Below are 21867 nucleotides of genomic sequence, written 5' to 3' on the forward strand. Positions count from 1 at the left end.
GGCATCCTCAATACCGTGATATAAGAGGCCCTGACAGACTTCTTTTCCGTGACAAAACCTCAGGTGGTTACAGCACGCTTATATTCTGCGCCAACGACCCGTGTCACGGCTATAAACTAGCGGGAAACCTGACGCCAGGAAATAAATGAAAAGAGGGGGGCAATCATGAAGCTCTGAGCGATATGTGTGGCTTGCGGCGCATGCGCGTATTCCCAATCACACAAAGGCCCGCGACCTTCCTTTGCGGTGGCCGACGACGAGCGCCCGGGGACGCGGTGAAAGCCGAAAAACACTAAAAAAAATCTTGCGCGCACATGCGCAGTAGGAGTGGAAAAAAGTTCGCACGTGGCGACATAGAGAAACAAATACTGGTAAGAGTGGACACTCCCATAGAGCCCTGCGGCCGAATGACTGTACTGTAGTGTAGCGCACCGAGCGGACGGAGAGCCAAACTACTAACCATACTTTCGTACGTTCACTTTCGGTTTCGGTTTCGCGGACACCGATTTTGGCGGGTAGTTTGAAGGACTGGAAAGCGCTGCTCACAGCGACGGGCATCGGTACGGTATTCGGACGCTTTCATGCAATAATTAGTGTTTATTTGAATATATCATTCTCAGGCTTAGTGCCCGTATACTTTTACAAAAAAAAAACTTTTTTCTGAAAACGTGAAATTGCAATTTACAGTACCATTCACACTTGGTTAAGAATTCTGTCGCGTGTTCACATGTTGCCGAGCCACATAAAAGAGACACACCATAAATGAAGAAATATTTATTGCATGGCACTAAACGGAACAAGTTCAAATTGTCATCATTCTTTGCAACACACATATAATAATAAACAGTGAGTAATACACAACAGAGACAATACACAGTAGTGAGAGGAAAATACGTTTCCAGGAATGAAAAAAAAATGCACAAGTAAAGGTATCACAACCACACAAAGGATTTTTTCTCCACGGTAATTGAAAATGCAGAAAACCCAGAAACTCAGCCATCCACAGGTTTACTTGTATCTACGACACCCTCAGACTGTGTGCGCTGTTGCAGTCATACAAAAATATCAACAATAACATAATCTAGACACTCGGATACTTGCAACTGTTTACAACCCCTATCTCCGCAGATAATTTTCTTAGTCTGGCAATTTCTCCAGTTAGGATGTGGAAGAAGGGAAAAACTTTAGCTTTGATGGCCTCGCTTATTTGATGAACGCTAATGAGATCTATTGCCTCGGGGCAACTTCAAATCAGTATCAGTAATTGAACAGAAATCCCATTTATGTGGAGATGCACACGCAAAAGGTTAAGAGGAAAAAAATCACCTTACTATTGGTTTCTTGCAATGGTGCATTTTCCCAAGAAGCCGGGTTACCTTACGAAAGCGTTGCCTTCCCAGTAAAGGCAAAGGGCCAGGCGGGGATATTTTAGGTACGTGCACGTAGTCAACCGACAGGTTCCAGGCTCGATTAAGGCACACAAATTCATGCCTTCCGCTGTCAATACGAACAATTTAATATAAGAAACAGGGAAGCAGTATATGCTTCTCGTGTATGAGACAATGGTGGCACATTACAGAATCCCATAAGCATTTGACAACGTAGGTCCCAGCATGGTTCTCTTCATCTAGGCCAGTTCGACAACAGGCAGCACATATGGTGACAAACGACATTTAGCATGACCTCTTACCCTGGCAGTCTTCATAATGTAAAAGGGTTTTTCTGAATGTACTGTTTTCACAATATTACAACTAGCAGCAACAATAACTTGCGAGTGGAGTTTGGAGACTGTATACGCTGTTGTTAGTGGTTTTAATGATATGAGGCATGTCAGTGATAAAAAACCATTTGTTCCTTGAGTCAACGATAGTCTTTTCAGTGGTCACGCCTTATTGAGTGCCGAGACTTGCGTTAGATTTTAGGTGCTAATGGCAAGGTTCAATAGATGGAATACAGTTGCGGTATCCATCAGAAGCATCAATGAGGTAGCAAGAAGCATTGCAGGCAGTCATCAATACAACTGAATAACTCTGGGAGAACAGTTGGCACGGCCACTTCTGTGAGTCCTGTGAGGGCACGATTCATGAAGTGCTTGCACCATGTTTGGTATGCCGAATGCAGCTGGCTGGTTGGCTCTGTCTTGAGGGCACCTGTAGACCTGCACAGGTGATAGGTGATATAGTACACAAACTGCTTGCAATGACAGATGATATGCGAATAGTCTGTAAATTTCACTGCAACTAGTATTCAAGTATTGCCTCCAGTGCATGCCACCTATTTAAAACACAAGTTCTCTTATTCTATTCAGCAATCATGCAGTCAAGCTATTAGCAACACTTAAAATATGGGTCTTTGTAATTTCGCAACACTGGTTAGGCACATTCTTAATGCAATTCACCTATTGTTTGGGTTAACAAGAATGATAACGCTGCTCACATAGCCTGAATCCCTTTGTCTTTTTTGTAAAATCAGGACAAAGAGCGAGAGCGAGCTGAACGTTAAACAAACCTGTTGCCCCACGGGCTCGCGAAAGAAACGCATCCCGAGAACGGGCACCTGGCGAAAGTATATTTGGGCGCTGTGTGGGCACCATGGCAAGCAGCAGTGAGCGTCGTACTGAGTACTACTGACCGCCAAAGGCCATGCCTTAAAAAGACATGACAAGAAACACACAGTTCCGACTGAATAGGTGCAATCTGCGCAATACGTGTTTAATGAAACTAGCCAAAATATGACCAGAGAAAAGAGAGCAAACGCTTGAAAAAACGGCAAGTGTGGAACAGTTGTATGCAATGCCTGCGATACCGGAATTGATATACGATGTAGAACGAAGACCAAATTTGATGGTTTCAATGCACTGCCCACTCACCCCGCCTCGAGCAAAGCTGTTATCTGCCGACGAAAGACGCGTTTTTACCGTACCTGGCGCGCCAAAGCGAAGCGACGAGCGCGCGTTATCGGCGTCGGCGAGCGGGTTCGCTTTGTACGCAGGCAGCTTGGTATGCACCCATGTGTAAAACTTACGATGAGTGTACGGCTACTGGTTATGCCCAGATAAGCCAAATTAATGCAGATACGGCTACTTCGCCGTGTACAGTCGCCAGCAAAAGTTTGCGGGATGTGCGGCGCGTGGCCGAGCGGCGCAAAACTGCATTGCTGCGCCATCTGCAGCCAGCGAGCGCCGGGTCGAGGCTCGAGGAACTCAGCGTGTTAGGCGCGCTTTGCGCATGCCTGTTCTTTGTTTGTTACCGGGCATCTCTGGTCACTCGCTTGCCCGTGGCATGCTTTCGATATTCGTGGCAGCCGCGGTGGCGCCGCGTGACCATCGCTGTCGTTCTGCTATCACTGGTGCTACAAAATACGATTGATTGATTGTAGGGTTTAACGCGCCGACGCAGCGCAGGCGATGAGGCGCGCCGTAGTGGAGGGCTCCGGATTAATTTTGACCACCTGGGGATCTTTAACGCGCACCGAAATCTCGTACACACGGGCGTTTTGATTTTCACCTCCATCAGAAAAGCGGCCGCCGTGGCCGGGAATCGAACCCGCGACCTCGTGCTCAGCAGCGCAACGCCTTAGCCACTGAGCCACCGCGGCGGGTGCTAGAAAATACGCAGCCCGCGGCCGCCGTTTGCGCGGCGCGCAACATTCAATAAATCGTATCTTCCAAGTGATGTAATGGTCCACGACTAAATTTATTTTACAGGTGCTAATAAAGGCTACCTGCGGAAACTGCGTACCTAGATGTGGTGCTTAGAAAAAAGTCCCGTCGACAAATTTAATCATGCGGCAAAGCAAACTTTCTGGGGAAAGATCTAGCTCTCAATGTAATGTAGGTCTCATGTAAACATCATACTGGAATTGGCCGCGAGGAAGACCGATACAATTACGCCGAATCACATTTACTTCCCATAATTAGTTTTTAGGGAAGCCGTAAACGATACCGCATTCTATACATGACAGACTAAGGAGGATGTACAGTTAAAACGGCTGTACCTCTTGTTTTGTTGGAACTACCCCAAAGGAAATTTTGTGATAATTAACCCCCGAGACGAATACAAAACAATTGTGGGTCAGCTGACAGTTTATCGGTGGTTAGGTTAGAAATCTAATAAAAGTATTTGCTATTCAACCAGCAGTGCCTCTTGAATGATAAGGCCGGGTTCTGACTGTCCGCAACTGTCGTAACTAACTTTGAAGAATGACGTCATTTCACGTCTCAATCCACCGACCAGCGTGACACGCCGTCTTTTTACGTCCATGGATCACGATATAGTTTCTGCGTCAATAGTCTGAACATAGCCTAAGATGGATTCAACCTTGCGCGCCGCGCAAGCGGCGGCCGCGGGCTGGGTATTTTGTAGCATGTAGCACCAGTGATAGCAGAACGACGGCGATGGTCACACGGCGCCACCGCGGCTGCCGCGAATATCGAAAGCATGTCACGGGCAAGCGAGTGATCAGAGATGCCCGGTGACAAATAAAGGACAGGCATGCGCAAAGCGCGCCTAACACGCCAGTTCCTTGAGCCTCGACCCGGCGCTTGCTGGCTACAGATGGCGCAGCAATGCAGTTTTGTGCCGCTCCGCCACGCGCTGCACATCCCGCAAACTTTTGCTGGCGACTGTACGTTAGCCCGGACGGCTTTGCAGCGCATCACGGCCATAATAGCAGTAACAGTTGGCCAAGCTAGCAATGGCTAGCTAGTATAATACAACGCAGCCTGCGGCTCACGTAATTCAGTGCAGCGACAGCGCACAACGCCTGCTTCGCCTACGGACCGCCGGCCGGCCGGCCACTTCCGCAACTCACAGCCGTCGTTTGCGGCACGTAAACGCTACGTGCGACGACGGGCGCGTACCGCTGGCATCCCTCAGCGCTAGATAAAACTGCACAACCAGCCTAAAATACCATTACGTCCAGCTAAAAAATGGTGTCTTACGCCTTTCCGGCGCGTTTCCAAAGCGCTTATCTTAAAGACGCAGCACTAGCTATGCCTCATTCCCTGAGGTTACTCAGTGCTCGCAGCGTTTGCAGTACAAGGAAACGTAAATATGATACGCCACACCAGCACTTTAAAAAAGAAAGTCTCACCTTTCGTTCAGGATGCAAAACCGATGTCGCAAATAAAGCGCTAGGCGTTTCCTTCTCAACAACAGAGGTTAGCACGAGGCTGCAGAAACGCACGTGCAAACGCTGCCGGAAGAGCCAAATGGCGGCTTGCGCTTGCGGCTTGGCCAGGCTTGGCGCAAAGAAGCCACAAAAATTTACATTGACAGCCATTCAACTTATTACATAAATAAAAATGTGTAGTCTAATGTGTAACAAAATTTTAAAAGTATAATATTGTGTGTTAGTTTATTTTAAATATATAATTTTTTACCACTTGCGCCGACTGCCGGACGGCGCGCGAGTCAGGCCACTCGGCCGCGATAAGCCGCATCCGACTAAAACCCGCCCGCGACCGCCACCAAATCGGCCTAAACGCACCAAACTATGCTGGCAACGCTGTCGTTTTTGCCTCAAAACGTCTCCAACTTTGGTCTGAAAAATCGAGGGCCTTTGGCCGTGCTGACAACATTGTTTTGCGCATTTCTTGCTGGTCCGTCCGTTAGGGCCGTGCTTCTCCCTGCTTCTCCGGCACCGTTTCGACTTAGCGGCCGGACGGCCTGTGCGCCTTCGTGGTTTGGAATCGCAGCTTTTACTCCAACTGAAGTTCCTAGGGTCCTACCGAGCCTCACGTCAGTCTGCGCCTCAGCTTCGACGGCGCAAAGTCGGAGACTTCGCTAGCTCGGTTTCGTGGCCGTCAACGTCGGTGGTAGCAACAAGGTCGTGAGGAGGTAAGTGTTTAGACTTGTCACATCGCCCTTTTCATACGGAGAAGAAAACACACAAGGTGATGTTGCCTTTAGTGTTCGTGGTAGAAGTGTAGGCTAATTTCAAAGTGGATAAGCTACGTGCCATTTCTTGCGAAAGCACACCCGAAACACACGCTAGTGTCGTAATGTTTTTCTTTTTTAACTTACAGGCTCATATGCGTAACTGTTGGCTAGAATCTGCTGTGCTGTCACTATGCTTACCACTAGTGACAGTTATTACATGGAGGCTTACTACGTTAACAGCCGTAGTAAGCAGAACAGGGGTTTTAGATTGCACGCACAAATGTAAAGCAAGCAATGTTTCGGAGATATTTATTTCGTATCATGTGTCATCGAGACGCCGCTCACTGCGCTTTCGTTACAGGGGCTGATAAATTTCCACCACAGTCCCAGCATGTGTACGAGTCGCTGATCGGTGACCTGCTCCGTTTCTTAGAGCCAGACCTACCTCAAGAGACTGCTTCTCCAAGCCTTGGCATACAGGGTGCCACTGTTCTCATTGCGGATGTAAGTGTTTAGCCGAATCTGCGCTCCCGAACCTGTTTTTCGTAGACAGTGCAGTGCAAGTATATTTCTGTTGCGGAGCCACATATATTTGTGGCGCGCGTGCGTGCGTGCGTGTGTGTGTGTATGTGTGTATATCGATACAATTTGCACCTGTCCTCACAATTTCTGTTCTAATTTTTTTTAAAACAGAATGGAGAATTTTCAGCGTTTGTATGCAGGAGTTGGAAGATGGAATTTATTTCACGGAATGCATGTCATGACATTCTGTTGGAGGGAAAGCGCAATAGAGATACTTGATGCTTTCAATGAACAAATACTGTGTAGCATGTGGTGGGCCCACTTAACACACTCACGTTTGATTCCCGACAGTTGGTGTTGAGTGTACGTAATGCAGCTGCTTATCTTTTTCAATTGCTATATTCGCACTACAAGGGTTGCTGAGCATGGTCGTTTTATAGGTTATTGAATTGCTAAAGATTGCAATTTACTAACGTAATTGCACTTCAGAAGAAATTTTCTCAAGCAATGCAAGTGTGGTTTCGAAATTCCAGGAGTCTCGTAGGTAATCAAAGAATAGGTAGCAATCGCTACTTTTCGCTAACACGGGGCACTTCTTGGCCAGTCTCGCATCACTAGACGAGAATTTTTCTCGCATTGCTCATGCTATAGTCATCGTCCTGAGCCTATTTGTGTACACTGTAGAACAAGAACTAAGGCCTGCCTGCTGCATTTCCGATTGCTGCTATCTTGCTTTGTCCATATCCATTTGTTGCCCCAGAGTTTTCTTCTCTCACACCCCTCCACTGAGTGGTGTCTTCTTCAGGCCTCTCGTTCCTTGGTGGCATTGTCATAGGTGTGAGCAAGCTTTCATGCGACAAATGGTGCTTTCGAACGAGTAGGTCATGCCAAATTCTTTGATGAAAAATTAATCTTGAAAGCAATGTTTGACTTCGATCTTTACGTACAGGTGCCGTCATAAGTGGAGCACGGGAGCTGCGGCCGAATTGTATCGGAGCGCCGTGTAGCTGCACTGGCGGTAAATGAAAGCACGAGAACACGCATGCGCGCCTGCCGACGGCGATAGCCCATCTGTACTTCTCAAACCACTTTTTTTTAACCTGGCTTCAAGCATTGTTCGCAGCATACTGGTCTCGGCGAGAGCGCTGATAGCGTGCACACGTAAAAATATTTGAACGAAAAACTCACTACAAATTCCCGTGACAGTGCGCCGCTTCTCCGGCAGCTGGAAGTGCGCCAGAGACGCTGCCAGAATCGTCTCTGCTATCAGCGCCGTCGCCGAGAGCAGCACTGTGCTGCGAGCAATACTCGAAGCCAAATTTAAAAAGGGGTTTGAGAGGTATAGATGGGCCATCGCCGTCGGCAGGCGCGCATGCGTCTTTTCGTCCTTTCATTTACCGCCGGTGCAGCTACACGGCGCTCCGATACACTTCGGCCACAGCTCCTGTGCTCCAATTACTTATGACGGCACCTGTACACAGTCACAGTCTGATTTTTTAGATTGTCCAATCATTCAGACACATCAGTGGCGCTGCCGTCCACCCTATTGTGCCACTGTATAACGACATCTGAAACTTAATATGCTGAAGCCATTCACCATCTGATTTTTCTGACTTTTTGTTTGCCGTGACGAGAGGTTAAAATGGCAATAACCGCAGGATCCCTATTGCTGTTCGCTTTATCCTACAGCTTTCAACTAGAATTTTCATGTACTACCCTCTGCTAACCTCTTTTTTTTTACTTCATATTTTGGCCATGCAGCATATGAAGAAAAGATAAGACGGTAGAAGAGAGAGAGAAGGGGTACAAAATCACAGGTAGTCAGGAAATTGATGCCCACAACGGAGAAACTTGTGATGCTTCCATGTGAAGGAGGTGAAAGAGCAGGCTCAGAAGAAGTTGTCCAGTGCCAACCTCCTCTGAGCCTGCTCTTTCTCTTCCTTCACATGGAAGCATCACAAGTTACTTCGTTGTGGGCATTTACTGTGCGTTAGATATCTGCTTTTGGCATTTCTTTTTTTGCTCCGACCCTGGTTTCTACACACGATTATTACCAGTGAGATTTCGTTCTCTGTGTACATTAGTTTTTTCAACTGCTCTCACATTCCCTAGAAAGTTTGAACAATTGGTCAGCTTGTTCATTCATTTAATCTTGCATAACATATTAACTAGAGATGTGCAAACAGGAAATTTCAAACTGTGCATAAAATACAAATAGCAAAAACTGACTGGATTGAATGAATCAAATATATTCGAATACAGATATCTTTTTCATTGTTTATAGAGTTTTTAAAACAAAGTGAGAAAAAAGATAACTTAGGCAGTCGTCAGGACCTGAGGCATTAGATTGTTTATGTATCGATAGGAAAATGGTACAAAAAATGGCAAGTAAACGGCAACCACATGCAGCGACGGCAAAACGTAACTCAATGGGTACAGCAAACTGGTAGTGTGGATGACGGTGACAAGCGAAAATGTTTATAAGCATGTTGCTAAGGGAGTCGACAGCAGAAGGCGACGGGCTGATGCCGCCGCTTGCTTTTTGCTGGACAGAAGCAGCCCACAAGTGAGCAGCAGCGACGAACGACGACAACGCAGGGCATTGGCGGCAGTTTGATCATTGTTTTCACTTGTTGCTGTCACTCGTGCTATCTGTTTGGTGTACCCATTGAGTTAGTTTTCACGTCGCTGCGTGTGGTTGCCCCTTAAAAGATTAAGACAGTATGGCAAGGCAGCCGAATGGAATTTGGCACACCCTGCCGTGGAAAATGCGGTTTCCTCAACATGTTGTGACCAGAGAAATTATACAGTTGGTTACCATTAGTACAAAGTCCGCAACGAAAAAACAGAAGGCACAATAAGCGCATTGCTATTGGTCCGCAACAGTCTTATCTTCTTGGTTTTGTTTTGTTGCCTATTCGAATGTGACACAGCTTGCCGTGATAGTTCAGACTTGTGGTTAAAATTGAAGCCTGAAGCTTTCACCCCGCAAACTGTTACACGGAGCTGTGTGCAACAAAGAAGGTTGAGGGCCTCAAAAGAGAGATGCTTACACTGGCACAAGTCTCAGGTGACCAGCTGCTTTATCAGCTATGCGCTGCCTCGGTTGTGATGGTGCCAACATTGCAGGACACGGCGGTGTTTTGACGCTTTAAAATTTCCAATTTTATCAAGATGTGAAGTTCACCTTGATGCTTTTTATTCGAAATAACTTTCAATTAATCAAAAAATTGGGTTTCAGTTTTAAATTACCAAGCAATTTCTTCTACTGAATTGAATGTAACATTGGTGGGACCTGAGCATTGCTTCCAATTACCCGAAAATTCCAATTAGGTGATGATCAAGAGTCGACTGCATTTGAATGGCTTGCTCCTGGCATTGAAAAGACGTTAGGTACGTTAGTGGTTGGTATGACCTTTACTTTAATGCAAGCATTTCCAGCAAGTAATAAACCTTGATTTCTCACTCATATCACCATATTGATGGGAAACTTCTTTCCACTTTATAAATTTTGCCCAGGTAGCGTTGCACCTCAGCCAACATTGGCTGCCAGAGTTCCACTCTTGTGCAAGGCTTTTGTGTAGGCTTTCTTGCATGGCTTCGGCGTCGTGCCAAAAAAGCTAACACTAAAGAAAATGCCATGCAGTGAAGCTTGGAAGCTTGCATGTCATGTGGCAGAGCCAACTTTTATTTCTCTATTAATGAGCTGCAAACTTTATCTGCTCCATGAGGATAAATATTTAGTGTTATAAGCAGTGAAGAGCCACTATAATCCCTGGGTACACATGGAGCATGGCTTACAAGGAGAAATAACATACAAAACGAAAGCAAGTCCTTGGTGGCTCCACAACACTGCAGGGCTCCATAGCCTCCCAGCTGAAGCCATCAGATTGCGTGGTATTCATCGGAGCTGTCTGGGGCCCTCATGACTCGTGCCTCGACAGTGCACCAGGCGAACCTATCAGTTTACGTGGTGTTTGTCGAAGGTATTATAGTTACTAGCACCGTGTCTCGGTATGGAATATGGTTCGACATCGGGTGCACTGCTAGATTCTGCGCCAGCTAATACAACACATAAATAGACATCTAATTTTTTTAAATGTTTATACCCGTGGTGGACTTACTTCTTTTACCCATTTTTTAACTGTAAAACTGATACTTCACTTAATTATTCTACTACTTCGAGTAAAGTGGATCAGGAAATTTGTAATGCAAGTGAAAGGTGTCGTGACCATACCACTTTTTACATTCTGTCTTGCATGCTCATGCTCCCAGCGCTGCTGCAGCAGCAAAAAAGAAATGTAAGGAAAAACAGGGAAAAACACTTCTTAAAAATGAAAAAGGGCTGGAGTTATACAGCTGTATATCATACTCTTCCTGACTGGGATAGATTGAACAAACTTCAGAAGCAACCAAATTTCAGAACTGTTCAGCTACAGAAATAATTTCTTGCAACGCAGCTTGCTAAGGCAGTCTGCTTGCCATTTCTTTTTTAGAGCACACCTCTTAAGTGGCCAACGGCACTCAAATTTCACCTCGACCAAATTTATTTTAATGTCTAGTAAGTACCCCCACATCAGCTGGGACACGAGTGGTAGCCCCGTGAACTGCCTCGTTAATCAGTCAGAAGCGTTTAAAAAAGCTCCGCCGTAGACCACACTGCACCTGCCGGCAGATTGCGTAAACAGCCATGACACGCCTGTGACGCTCCAGCTGACGGTGGCTTCTTCCTCTGGCCAGCCATGTAGCTAGAGAACCGGTCAAGCTCTGCTGCGAACACTTCACCCGTTTGCTGCCCCGTACACCGTCCGGCCGCTCGCTGGATGGCTGCAATGTCATTTTAATGGCCACGCTCTCCTCGATTTCGGTTTCAAAATCGCCGGTTTTTGCTGACTGCTTGCGGCGTCCACACGCGTATTTCAGCCGTTGTATTTTGCATCTTGCTTTCTTTTTCAGCAGACTATACGGAAATGGTGTTTTCAAGAGGTCGAAAGAGGTCGAAATTAAGTGCCCACTTGACTCCTGTGGTTTCGTGTGGCCGTCGACTTTGTTGTAACCGAATGAAGAAGAGGGCACTGGAGATCAATGAGATAGAGGAAAGTAAAATGAAAGTGTGAAAGGGAGGGCAGTACGCAGAGGCCACGCGAGACATGCTCAGTGGCACCGAGGCGCTGTGAGAAAACGCCAGAGTAGCGTCTGCGTCGTGTGTTCACTGATGACACGATCACTTCCTGAGACACAGCAGCTACACGCTGTCACCGAGAAGACTGCAGTTCGCACTGCGCTCCAATTTTGCATTAGGGAGTATCGTATTCTTGAGCCGTCGTTTTTTCTTTGATGATTATTCGTAGCGCAGTGTTCAGAAAAGTTTGCAGTATCTTAGTTTTGTATCATGTTTACTTTTAGCGCACCCAATGCAGATATGCTGCTACCAATAATCTCAAAATCACACCGTAAACAGCTCACTGCAATTGAAGAACAAAACACACTTGGTCTGCCGACAGTATTCAGCACATTTATTTTGCATTCCGAGTTTTCGAATGATACTTCAGCTTTATATGCACAGAGGGCAAAGGTATCATCAGGCTGGACTCCAGTGTGCCAGTGTATTTTTCCAACAATACTCCAACCATACACAAGAAATCGCTGTTTCTGAACCAAAAGAAAAAAAAACAAGGTATTCTTGGTTGCCCGCCGCTTTTCTTGTTTTTTTTTTTTTTTTGTCAGATTCATAGCTTGTTCTATTTCACCCGTTTGGAGAATGCAGAAATTTGTGGAAGCTTACCTCAGGTGTCACATACACCTGATGGAACATAGCTTGCACCACATGAAAAAGACAGTGAAAACGTGTCTGTTACCAATGGCTGGTCACACAGAAAGGAACGTATAAATGCGGGGCTTTCTTGAAAGAAAACTAGCAGCAAGCCACACAGTCAGCAGCAGCGGCATGACGGAAAAAAGCGCGCTTACCCACCGAAAGACAGCGTACCTAATTAACAATATGTTGTCACCAATACTTAACAAGAGATTAGGTCGAACACTGTATACAAATCTGCTTGTATGCATTTAAAATTTGCCGCCAATCTACCATGCTGTTGCTTCTGCTACAAGCACATTCATGCATCATGATTTGCTACAGCGGATTTCGCGTTTTTGTGGATTAATACCGTGATATTTTGGCTTTCTCAATTACCATTTCATATTTGCTTTCTTTTGAAGCTTAACGAGTACTCAGATCGCAATAACTAAGTGGCCGCTAAATTTAGCGGAATGTCGATGCTGGTCTGGTAACATTGATGTAAACAAACATTCAAGATGGCGGCGCCCATGTATGCTTACGGCAATTGAGTTATCGAACTCAAATACCGCTTATTCATTAGCTACGGTCTATATTACGCTGTTTTTGAGCTTACGTGACGCACCCGAAGCCGGAAAAGCTTCGGAGCCTAGCGGTTCTGTACAGTTAACCTGTGTAAAGTACTAATATTAGCCAGTGGAAGAGGCCGAACTGCTTACCGGCGTTGTCGCACGTCCCGTGGCTGTAACTTGGTTGCTTCATTGGGGCTCTTCGATTCACAGTCTCGGACTCACCGTGGGTAGTCCGAGGATTCCCCGAAGTCATAGGGATACATGGGAAAATCGAATGCCGGACTGCTTCTCGGGGAGTCCGCGGCGAGTCCGAGACTGGAAATTAAAGAGCCCTACTGTTTGCGGTTGCGCCCTTGTTTTTATAGTACTCCTTGGATGTTCAGGCATGATTTGCAGTCAGTGTAACTTGCCTTGTGGCATCGATTTCGTTAAAAACTACGTAGAATGACCGTTACGATGTGCCGATATTCGGATCAAGAACTTGCAGTGACGATGCGATGACGATTGGATGTCTTGCGAGTAACGATTGTGCGAATCAGTCAGTGATCGAATATTATGCTCTAAACATTTAAATTTGATTAAATCTGATTTTTATGGGGTTAAAATTTACGAGTAAATTAGTGTTAACGTATGATCCTATTGGACCGCGGTAAGGCGAGGGCGACACTCGCAAAAATTGCTCACTGCATCGGTGGCGCAGCTGGTTGTGGAGCGGACGTTCAATGGGCGTGTGTAGCGAAAATAAGAAGTTCATTAAACACTGAAAGCGTGCATAATAGCCGAACATAATAGACAGGACGAGATTGCAATAGACGTTTGCATGTTTTGGAACATGCAGTGAGCACCTTGCTCACACATTGGTTGACTTCCACGACCAAACGAATATGGTGCTTTTTGCTTAAGCTATCACGTATTACTTCACATGGAGTAACCTGGAATGCTATGCTCATACACTGCAGGGTTTCGTTACGTTCCAATGTCCATGCAATTCATCCAGTACCAGCACTCCACTGTCGCTCAGCTGAATGCTGGGGAGTGCCACATTTTATCAGAAAATGTGATGTGTACCTGACTATATCAAAATTTTCCTGTATCCACAGTACAAACGTCAGGAGTTCCTCCACCACAATTTCATCTGGCTAGCCTTACCTTCAGGTGGTGTTGTAGTTGCCAAGGCCAAAATGCATTGGCTCAAGCTATACACAAGTTTATGTATCTTGCCTATGCCACTAGTCATATGTATACAACATATGCTGGCACACATATATACATGCACCAGCATATATGCTTACAGAATGCAATGCATGCCGGATGAGAAAAATTTGTTTACCTTATGTGAATCGATGTGGTAGCGCTCGAACAGTCACTAAGCACTGCTTAGTGGCTGTTACTTATCTTGTTTTGTGCAACTAGTTGAGCCATTATTCTGGGTTCAACACTTCATGATGACCTTGGCATTGTTTACTCTGCGAAGTTCTAAATGCGTGATAATGAGCACTAATATCAGCTGAATTACATGGCCTCTCTCCCTGAAACTATTGGAAGGTGATAAAGGCGATACACTGCCCTACCACCAGACGATAAGGCCATGTAAGCTGAATCCTGACTATATATACCCTAGCCTCCTCCTCTTACTGCCGTCTCTGTGCAGTTACTGCACTCTCCATTCGTTCTTGCAGCAACTGCTGTACCTAGCATACTCGACGCCCCTGGGCATTGCCTAGAAAAGCTCGTTTGCTCACTTAACATTCTTTCGCTCTGTGAACTTTTGTTATGCCCTGGATGCTGTCCAGCAGAAGGGAAAATGTTTGGGCGTGTTGGTTCATACTCTCACGAGAAACATAGCGCAGTAAAAACAGAATAAGTCGAGGACGGGACAAGTGCAAGGTTTCAACAAATGCTTTATTGCAGGGCCAGCACATATAAAGACACCTGGCTCGTAAGAGGAGGAAATAAAAAATAAATAAACAACAAAAGATGAGACGAAATCCGCCACATGCCGCCTACACCAAGAAATCAAGCTCTGGCTTTGATAAAGCCACAGACAGTCTACGGACACACTGATCACCAGAACATGCTATCTCACTTGCTTGCACAAGTTTCTCGTCAGCCCAGAGCAGTGGTAATGAAAAACAATTGTCCGGTCGTACATGGGATAACAAAGGTTTCCCGATACACACATTTTACAATGGGCAGCTAGGTGGCTGTTAGTGGGATCAATGTCTTGTTCACAGCCCCGAACAGGCTTTTGGGCTTGTGCAGGTTAACCTGCCTAACGCGTGTGCAAAAACCGGTCTGCTCTAAGCTGGTACGCTGTGGGCATCATGCTGTCTACAAAATTTCACTCTCATGTGGCAGCGACTATACTGGCCAAACAAGCAGATATTTGAATGTCCATTTAAGAGTACAAGAATAAAGTAAGCAGCGTTGCCACTGACGGCCAGCTGGCTGCCCATTGTAAAAAGTGCGTATCGGGGTACCCGTGTTATCCCCTGCACGACGAGATGATTGCTTTGCATTACCACCAGTCTGGACTGACGAAAGAACTTCTGGAAGCAGCTGAGATGGCGAGTTCCGGTGATCAATGCATCAATAGACCATCTATGGCTTTATGAAAGCTAGAGATTTATTTCTTGGTGTAGGCGGCGCGTGGTGGTTTTTGTCTCATCTTTCGTTGTTCGTTTTGATGTTTTCCTTTCTTTCTCTCCTATTATGAGCCAGATGTTTTTATAAGCGCAGGTCCTGCAATAAAGCATTTGTCGAAAGTTAGCTCTTGCCCCAGCCTCACCTTGTCCTTTGTTTCTACTGCACTGTGTTTTCTGTGTGGTCTAACATTGTTACTCTCTTTTTTTCTGTCTTGCACGTCACTTTTTTGTTCCATGCCCATTGACTCCACAGTTCGACAAAATAACAGATGCGATTCGATAAGGTAGGGCAGCTACCAAGCTTGGGCTAAAATTTATCCGTACTACTTGCATCACTACACACCGTCAAAGCCGCCACTAACTCGGGGGAGGAGCCGCAGCCCGCTAAGGAGAGGGTGGGGAACAATGGGCGGGATCACGACTGTGCTTACAAGAAGATGTGGACCTCACTAATGTAAGAGTCATGAAGTGGTGCAGCTTCTTATGTGCGACAGTTACGAATAAGTAGAATGCCGCTGTTTCTGTTCCACATCATCATTCCTTCCCTCGGGTCTTGCCATCCTTGTCATGCTGGCCATGCCATCCAGCAAGATGAAGAGAACACACCTCCCTTCCAAAGGGGCAATGTTATGTCACCCATGCCTCATCGACATGAAGCCTCCATTAAGGAGTGCATGTGTGTTTGCTAATGCATACGTGAAATCGAAGTGTGTCCTGCAATCATTTAAAAGGAGAAATTGATTTTTTTTCCCTGCAATCCCTTGTCTAACTCTCACTGCACATTTTTTTTTTCTTTTGCCAGCAGGGAGCCACAAGCCAGGTAGCAACAAACTTGGTGCAGATTGGTACCACTGGTGTTGTGTCCCTGGAGCGAGCCAAGAACTTCTGTTCGTGGTCAGCGGGGTAGAGTGTCTCATCTGTTTGAGCGGTGGACTGGAGCCATGGCACTTGCAGAGCAGCAAGAAGAAAGCGATTGTTGTGGAGCAATTCAGTGACATTTTGTTGCTCATGCCCTGCCAAAGGGCACAAAGAAAAGTTTTATGAAGAGTTACTGACACTGCTAAACTTTTTTCTTTGCGTGTACATATATGACAGTACTTCGTGGTGCCTTGCATCATTCAGCACTGCATTTTAGCTCTGAAAGAATTTCTAGCTCTGTTATAAGGAATTTTAAGTTTACATTGCTGTCAGCACATATATTTAAGAAGCTTGCTTTCTTTTCCGTACAGCAGTTAAAATTTGTAGGTTAATGCACGGAAGCCATACTTGAGCTGTAATGCATACCGTAGTTGCAGACTATCGGCTAATTAAACCAGTTGGTGCAGTAATGTTGTCTAAGACTTTGCGCACGAAGGCAATTTTGTTTGCCTTCATAAGAAAAACAGCTGCTCTAGAAATGCACACCTCGTGCAACTGTTTTAATGACAGCAGCGGAGTGAGGAATGAGTTTAAAAAAAATTGAGAGGGGGTTTATGAAAAACAGTTTTGCTCCGACCGACTTTATATACAGTGACCTCCCATGCTCGCTGATGCCAAATGTTTTTTTTTTTCTCCTTGTTTGGCCTTTTTTAGTTCTTTCCTATGCCAGTGCACCGGCTTGTGCTGCTTGTGATCCCCATTGAAGCATTGTGAGCTATTTGTCCGCCTGTTGTCAATGGTATTTCGCCTCCTCCTCAGTTTGTTGCACTTTTTATAGGCTCATTGACACTGCGCCAAGTACACCTGTGGGCTCGACAGTGTGCTTCAGTGAATCACTTTCTAAATGCGAAAATATTACTTGCTATGTTGCGAAACGCTTGCACCCGGTCGGTGTCCACAGAATGCACATTCGGATATTGTCTGCAAAAAGCGTCCACAACAGCTGACAATTTCCTAATGCATTCCTAACATTCCATGTCACAGAATGGTGCGCACATCCATGGAATTCCATGGATGGTTGTTCCATGGCATGGACCAGAAAGAAATAAACAAGAAGCACTTGGTGTGCACTGTTGCATATACTGTTGCAGAAAAAGAAACATTTGGCGCTTGCTCAATTCCGATTTCCTTGCAACACGCTCCGTAAAACGTGCAACACAAAAATAAATGTGCATTCAAATAAATTGCTACTGCAGTCTTTGTTGGCCCTCTGCTTCAGTCGAGGCAGTGCCGCAGCAGCATGGATAGTGATTCTGTAATGAGTGGCTGCACCAAGTTCACTGTCAGGATTGTAGGCTATAGGCGGCATTGGCGGAACGCTCGACAACAAACCGAGCCATAAAAGAAGCTGTCGCGCTCTCACCCTGTTAGAATATGGTGAGATCCTGTGCAATTTTCTTGCGTTGCACTTTGAGTCAACCCGATGGTTTACTGTTGCATACAGCTGAGCAAGGCCAGCAGTGGCATGGCAAAAGCATTTTCTTTTTCTTTGGTTCTTATCGCTTTGGTATACGGGCGTGGCTCAAAAAGATATCACAAAGATAACTATGTGTACGGTTCTCATCGCCGGCCCTGACCAGGGCCAACTCTCGTATACCCAACTTTGCCATTTGTAGGGCTGGCGAGCCACCTTGAGGACGGTGCTACAAGAGTGGCACAGTTTATGTGAAAGAGCCGCAGCCCCTGACGAAGTTTGGATCAACTAGTGCTCCTGCAGCTGGAAAATTGTTATGCTCCCGCGCAAGAATGACGGCATTTCCCTGCTTTAAATGGCCAATTTGGAAATGCTTTGCACAAACTCAAGCGTTTCCTGTCAAATTTCGCATGTGCGCAAATGACCGTCACGCCAAAAGAAAGCTTCTCCATGTAGAGCCAAGGTTAGTAAAGGTTATGAATGTTTGAATGAATGGGAATGCTCAAAAATTAATAATGGTAGTCGAGCCAGAAAGTGTGGTACCCGTGTGGTTTAGTTGTATACGTTGACTTTTCCATTGGTGAGAGTCAGGTCTGGACGAGCCATTGTATTCTAGGTGCTGACTGGTGATATACATACTAACTAGAACGGTCGGTTGTTATTGGTACAGCCACTGCATTTCGTGCCAACAGTCACTCTGTGAGCAAAGTGAAGCTGGTGAGGTTGGAGATTATTTAGCACCACCTGATGGAGTGCGCCGTCCCTACCCAGCAATTTTCAGCACGCTGGCCCTCATTGTCGCCGGTTGCCATGGGAAGGTCGCTATCTATGAAGCCAGCCTGGTTTTAGCCGCAGCGGAGTAAAAAAAACAGCGCAGAAGGAAAGATCCTTTCATTCATCCTCTTCACCTGACCATACACATAATCCACATGGATTATAAGTGTATTGTTGTTGAAGTGCAGTTGCAGCATGCCAGGATATAATTTTGAATGGGCACGTGTTTTCCTCTCATGGCTATTGCTATTCTTTCTGGTGCCTATAGTTTTGTTTTGTACACCTCATTGTAACCACACAAATGGTGTGTACAGTGCATTTGTGTAAATAAAATTTATTTACAAGAGCGATTCCTTTTCTTGTGTTGCACCTTTTCAATATAGTTTGCATCTACTTGTCCAAGTGTCAGTCCTACGAGTAACCTTCATCGCCAGGTCCTGCCTAACAGATTAAAATGAAAATATGGCAGCAAAGCAAGTCATCAAACCTACTTTATTTTTCACTAAGTGCATACAGAAAATTTTCACTGAAGAACTGTCTGTTGGTCTGTGTACACTAGCTGGCCGGAAAGGCCTCCATGGAAGTATTACAAATTGAAGGAGCTCCCATTCGTAACATGACTGGGACAACAACTCGACCGAAATGTTTACAGAGGTGGCACAACTTTGCACTGCTACAAAGAGCGTTGCCTACCTGTCTGCTATTTTTGTCTGAAAAGGCAATATCTGGTGTACACCATGGTTTGCTCACTGTTGAAAACAATACCCCAAATTCTGAAAGGCTGCAATAAAATAACACTGGCCTGTCAAAGCAGCACTAAATTTTTGAGTCGTAATATTATAAAATCTGAAAGTAAAGGTCCTATATTGGTCTATGTAATTGAGCAACCCCAACAGCTGAAACTTGTACCCTTTTTGTGTGTGTGGGAGGGGGGGGGGGGGGGGGGGGGAGAGAGAGGCTTGGTTCAACTTGTGGGCCGAAGCTGCACATGCACCTCGAAGCACACCATATTGGGGGCTTTTTTGACTACTTGGGGACCTTGAAATGTGCAGCAAAATCTCTACACACAGGTTTTCTTTTTCGCCTCTACCAGAAAAATGGCTGCCATGGCTGGGATTGAACCCACATCTTCGATCCTGTCAGTGAAACATCCTAGCCGCTGGGCCGTTACAGTGGGTAGTACATAATGGTTTTAATTTAAACTGGATCTATTTCTTGTTAGCAGAAACGTAATTTAAAACAGAACAAAAAGTGGTTTTGGTAATTTTTGCTTGCATCAATAACCTTCTAAGGTTCCCTACAGAACGCACAGCTCCTTAAGTTGTATCAAGCTATAGAACACATGGCAGATCCTGAAGACGTTTTTCAGAAGATCGCAAAATAGAGACCCACGATTAAGGCAAATGTGTTATCCAAACTTATATGGACCGAGCTTTCAAAATGTAAGTAGTGAGAAAATGCGATGGAACACATGAACGCAATAGCCTAGAAACTTCTAACAGCACCTCTAAAGTGAGTGACCTAGCGTAAATTATGCTGTGTTTTTCCTTTTTTGACCTATTTTGATTATGCCTCAGGCAGGGCCACATTAGTCAGGAAAGCCAGCTTGCAAATGTGACGTCCGGCTGGATATCACAGGTGCCACGCATGTATACCTCAGTTAACGCTATTTTGCTACTATAGAGAGCAAATGGCAGATTTATGCTGTACGCTTCTTCTATCCGAAGTGAAATTTTACCGTTCTAGGTATTCAAAATTTACGAACAGAGCTATAAAAGTTTGCTCTGCCATACAACACGCAATCCTTCAAGCTTCACCACAACGAACGCCTGTTTGGGTCGGCTTTTCTGCACGACGACTAAGCCTTGCAAGAAAGCCTAATGCAAGCAACACCTTGAGCAAAGCCAGAGTGGTAACTCTGCTGTACAGTAACTGAAGTGGAATGTTACCTGTGCAAAGTTAATAAGCCGGAAAGAAGTGTCCGGCCAATGGGATGGCATGAACGAGAAATTGAGTTATTACTTGTTGGCTATGCCTCGGTAGCATACTGGTCCTAGTAGGCATGCATAGCAAGGGCCTTATTTCAATGACTGGAGGGGCTGCAGCCCGTCAAATATACTTCTATTTAGAGCACGTTGAAGAACCCACATGTCTCCAAGAAAATGTGTGCCAAACTTTTTTCACTGCTCCAGTCTCTTATTCACCTTTTTTTTTGTACCATTTCTAAATCATTTCTAATTTTCTAAATCCATTTCTTTTGTACCATTTTTTTTTTTTTTTTTGTACCATTTCTAAATCGCGCCTCATCGCCTGCGTTGCGTCGGCGCGTTAAACCCCACAATCAATCAATCAACCATTTCTAAATCAGTGCACAAACTCTACATGTCAGGTTGTGATTAACCAATTTATCTTTTCTCTCTCTTTGAGCTCTGCTTTCAAAGCTGTAAACACGCTAAATCAATGATATTCAGTCGAACATATTTTATTCCATCTGCAGTCACTTTTTCTATTCGTGTGTGATTTGCGGTACAAAATTTGATATTTGTACACCCCTGCAAAAAGGTGTATCGCAGGAGTAGTAAATCTAATTTCTTTGGAGGAAGTGGAAGTTTTTTTTTCCCCAATCTGAAGCAACGCGCACAGCATGCTTTTTCTGTAAATTACATACCCTCCATTATAGAAAAAAAGAATTTGGCAGTCGTTTGATTTCAGTGTGTGAGTAGTAGCGCTTGAGCGGGGGAAGCACAGTTTGATTATCGTTCTGATTTTTTTTTTGTTCAGACTGACGAGTGTGACACTGAGCATTGATATCAGTTGAAATACTTTGCCTGTCCACCCGTGAGACTATTTAGCTTGCAGAGCCAATGCACTGCACGAATATGAGGCAATAAAGCCGCAAAGGCCGGACAGCGGATATATATATATATTGTAAGAAAACTAAGCTTGAGCTCCCCGCTTCTCACAGTCAGCGGCTGTCCTCTTTGCTGTTTTAGTAAATTGACCACTGGTTGTGCTCAGCTCTCTTTTCCCAAACCTTCACGCCTCTACTCCAGTTAAGACGAACTCCATGAATAGGATGAACAACACTTTTGCTTGCTTGTAACATCCACAACGCAAAAACCTCAGCTTAAAAGAAATTTCTGGTAATACATATTTTTACGGTTTCCTCGAGTTTGTCTTAATGAGCATCTACTGTATATATGCTCTACCCTACTCTCCTTACTGTCGTTCTGTGTATCCTGTGCAGCTACAGCCCTTACTAAGTGGGCCCAGATGGAACCCGCTTGTCTTTAGCGTGTGTGAATGAGACGCAGCATAAGTTGCTCTTCCTTTGGTTTTTTTT

The 21867-nt window shown here is 45.3% G+C and overlaps 2 long non-coding RNA genes across 2 annotated transcripts; one reads left to right on the plus strand and one right to left on the minus strand.

Moving 5' to 3' along the window:
- Positions 1–759: 759 nt before the first annotated feature.
- Positions 760–5248, minus strand: LOC144175093 (uncharacterized). Its single transcript, XR_013323609.1, has 2 exons — positions 5095–5248; positions 760–2158 (listed from the first exon to the last, which is right to left on the minus strand). It is a non-coding gene; the product is annotated as an uncharacterized LOC144175093 (long non-coding RNA).
- A 373-nt stretch (positions 5249–5621) lies between these two features.
- Positions 5622–17523, plus strand: LOC144175094 (uncharacterized). Its single transcript, XR_013323610.1, has 3 exons — positions 5622–5840; positions 6244–6386; positions 16221–17523. It is a non-coding gene; the product is annotated as an uncharacterized LOC144175094 (long non-coding RNA).
- Positions 17524–21867: the final 4344 nt, after the last annotated feature.

This window comes from Haemaphysalis longicornis, unplaced genomic scaffold, assembly GCF_048455015.1.
Source record: "Haemaphysalis longicornis isolate Haplotype H1 unplaced genomic scaffold, Haemaphysalis longicornis Haplotype H1 scaffold_3, whole genome shotgun sequence".
Taxonomy (NCBI): domain Eukaryota; kingdom Metazoa; phylum Arthropoda; class Arachnida; order Ixodida; family Ixodidae; genus Haemaphysalis; species Haemaphysalis longicornis.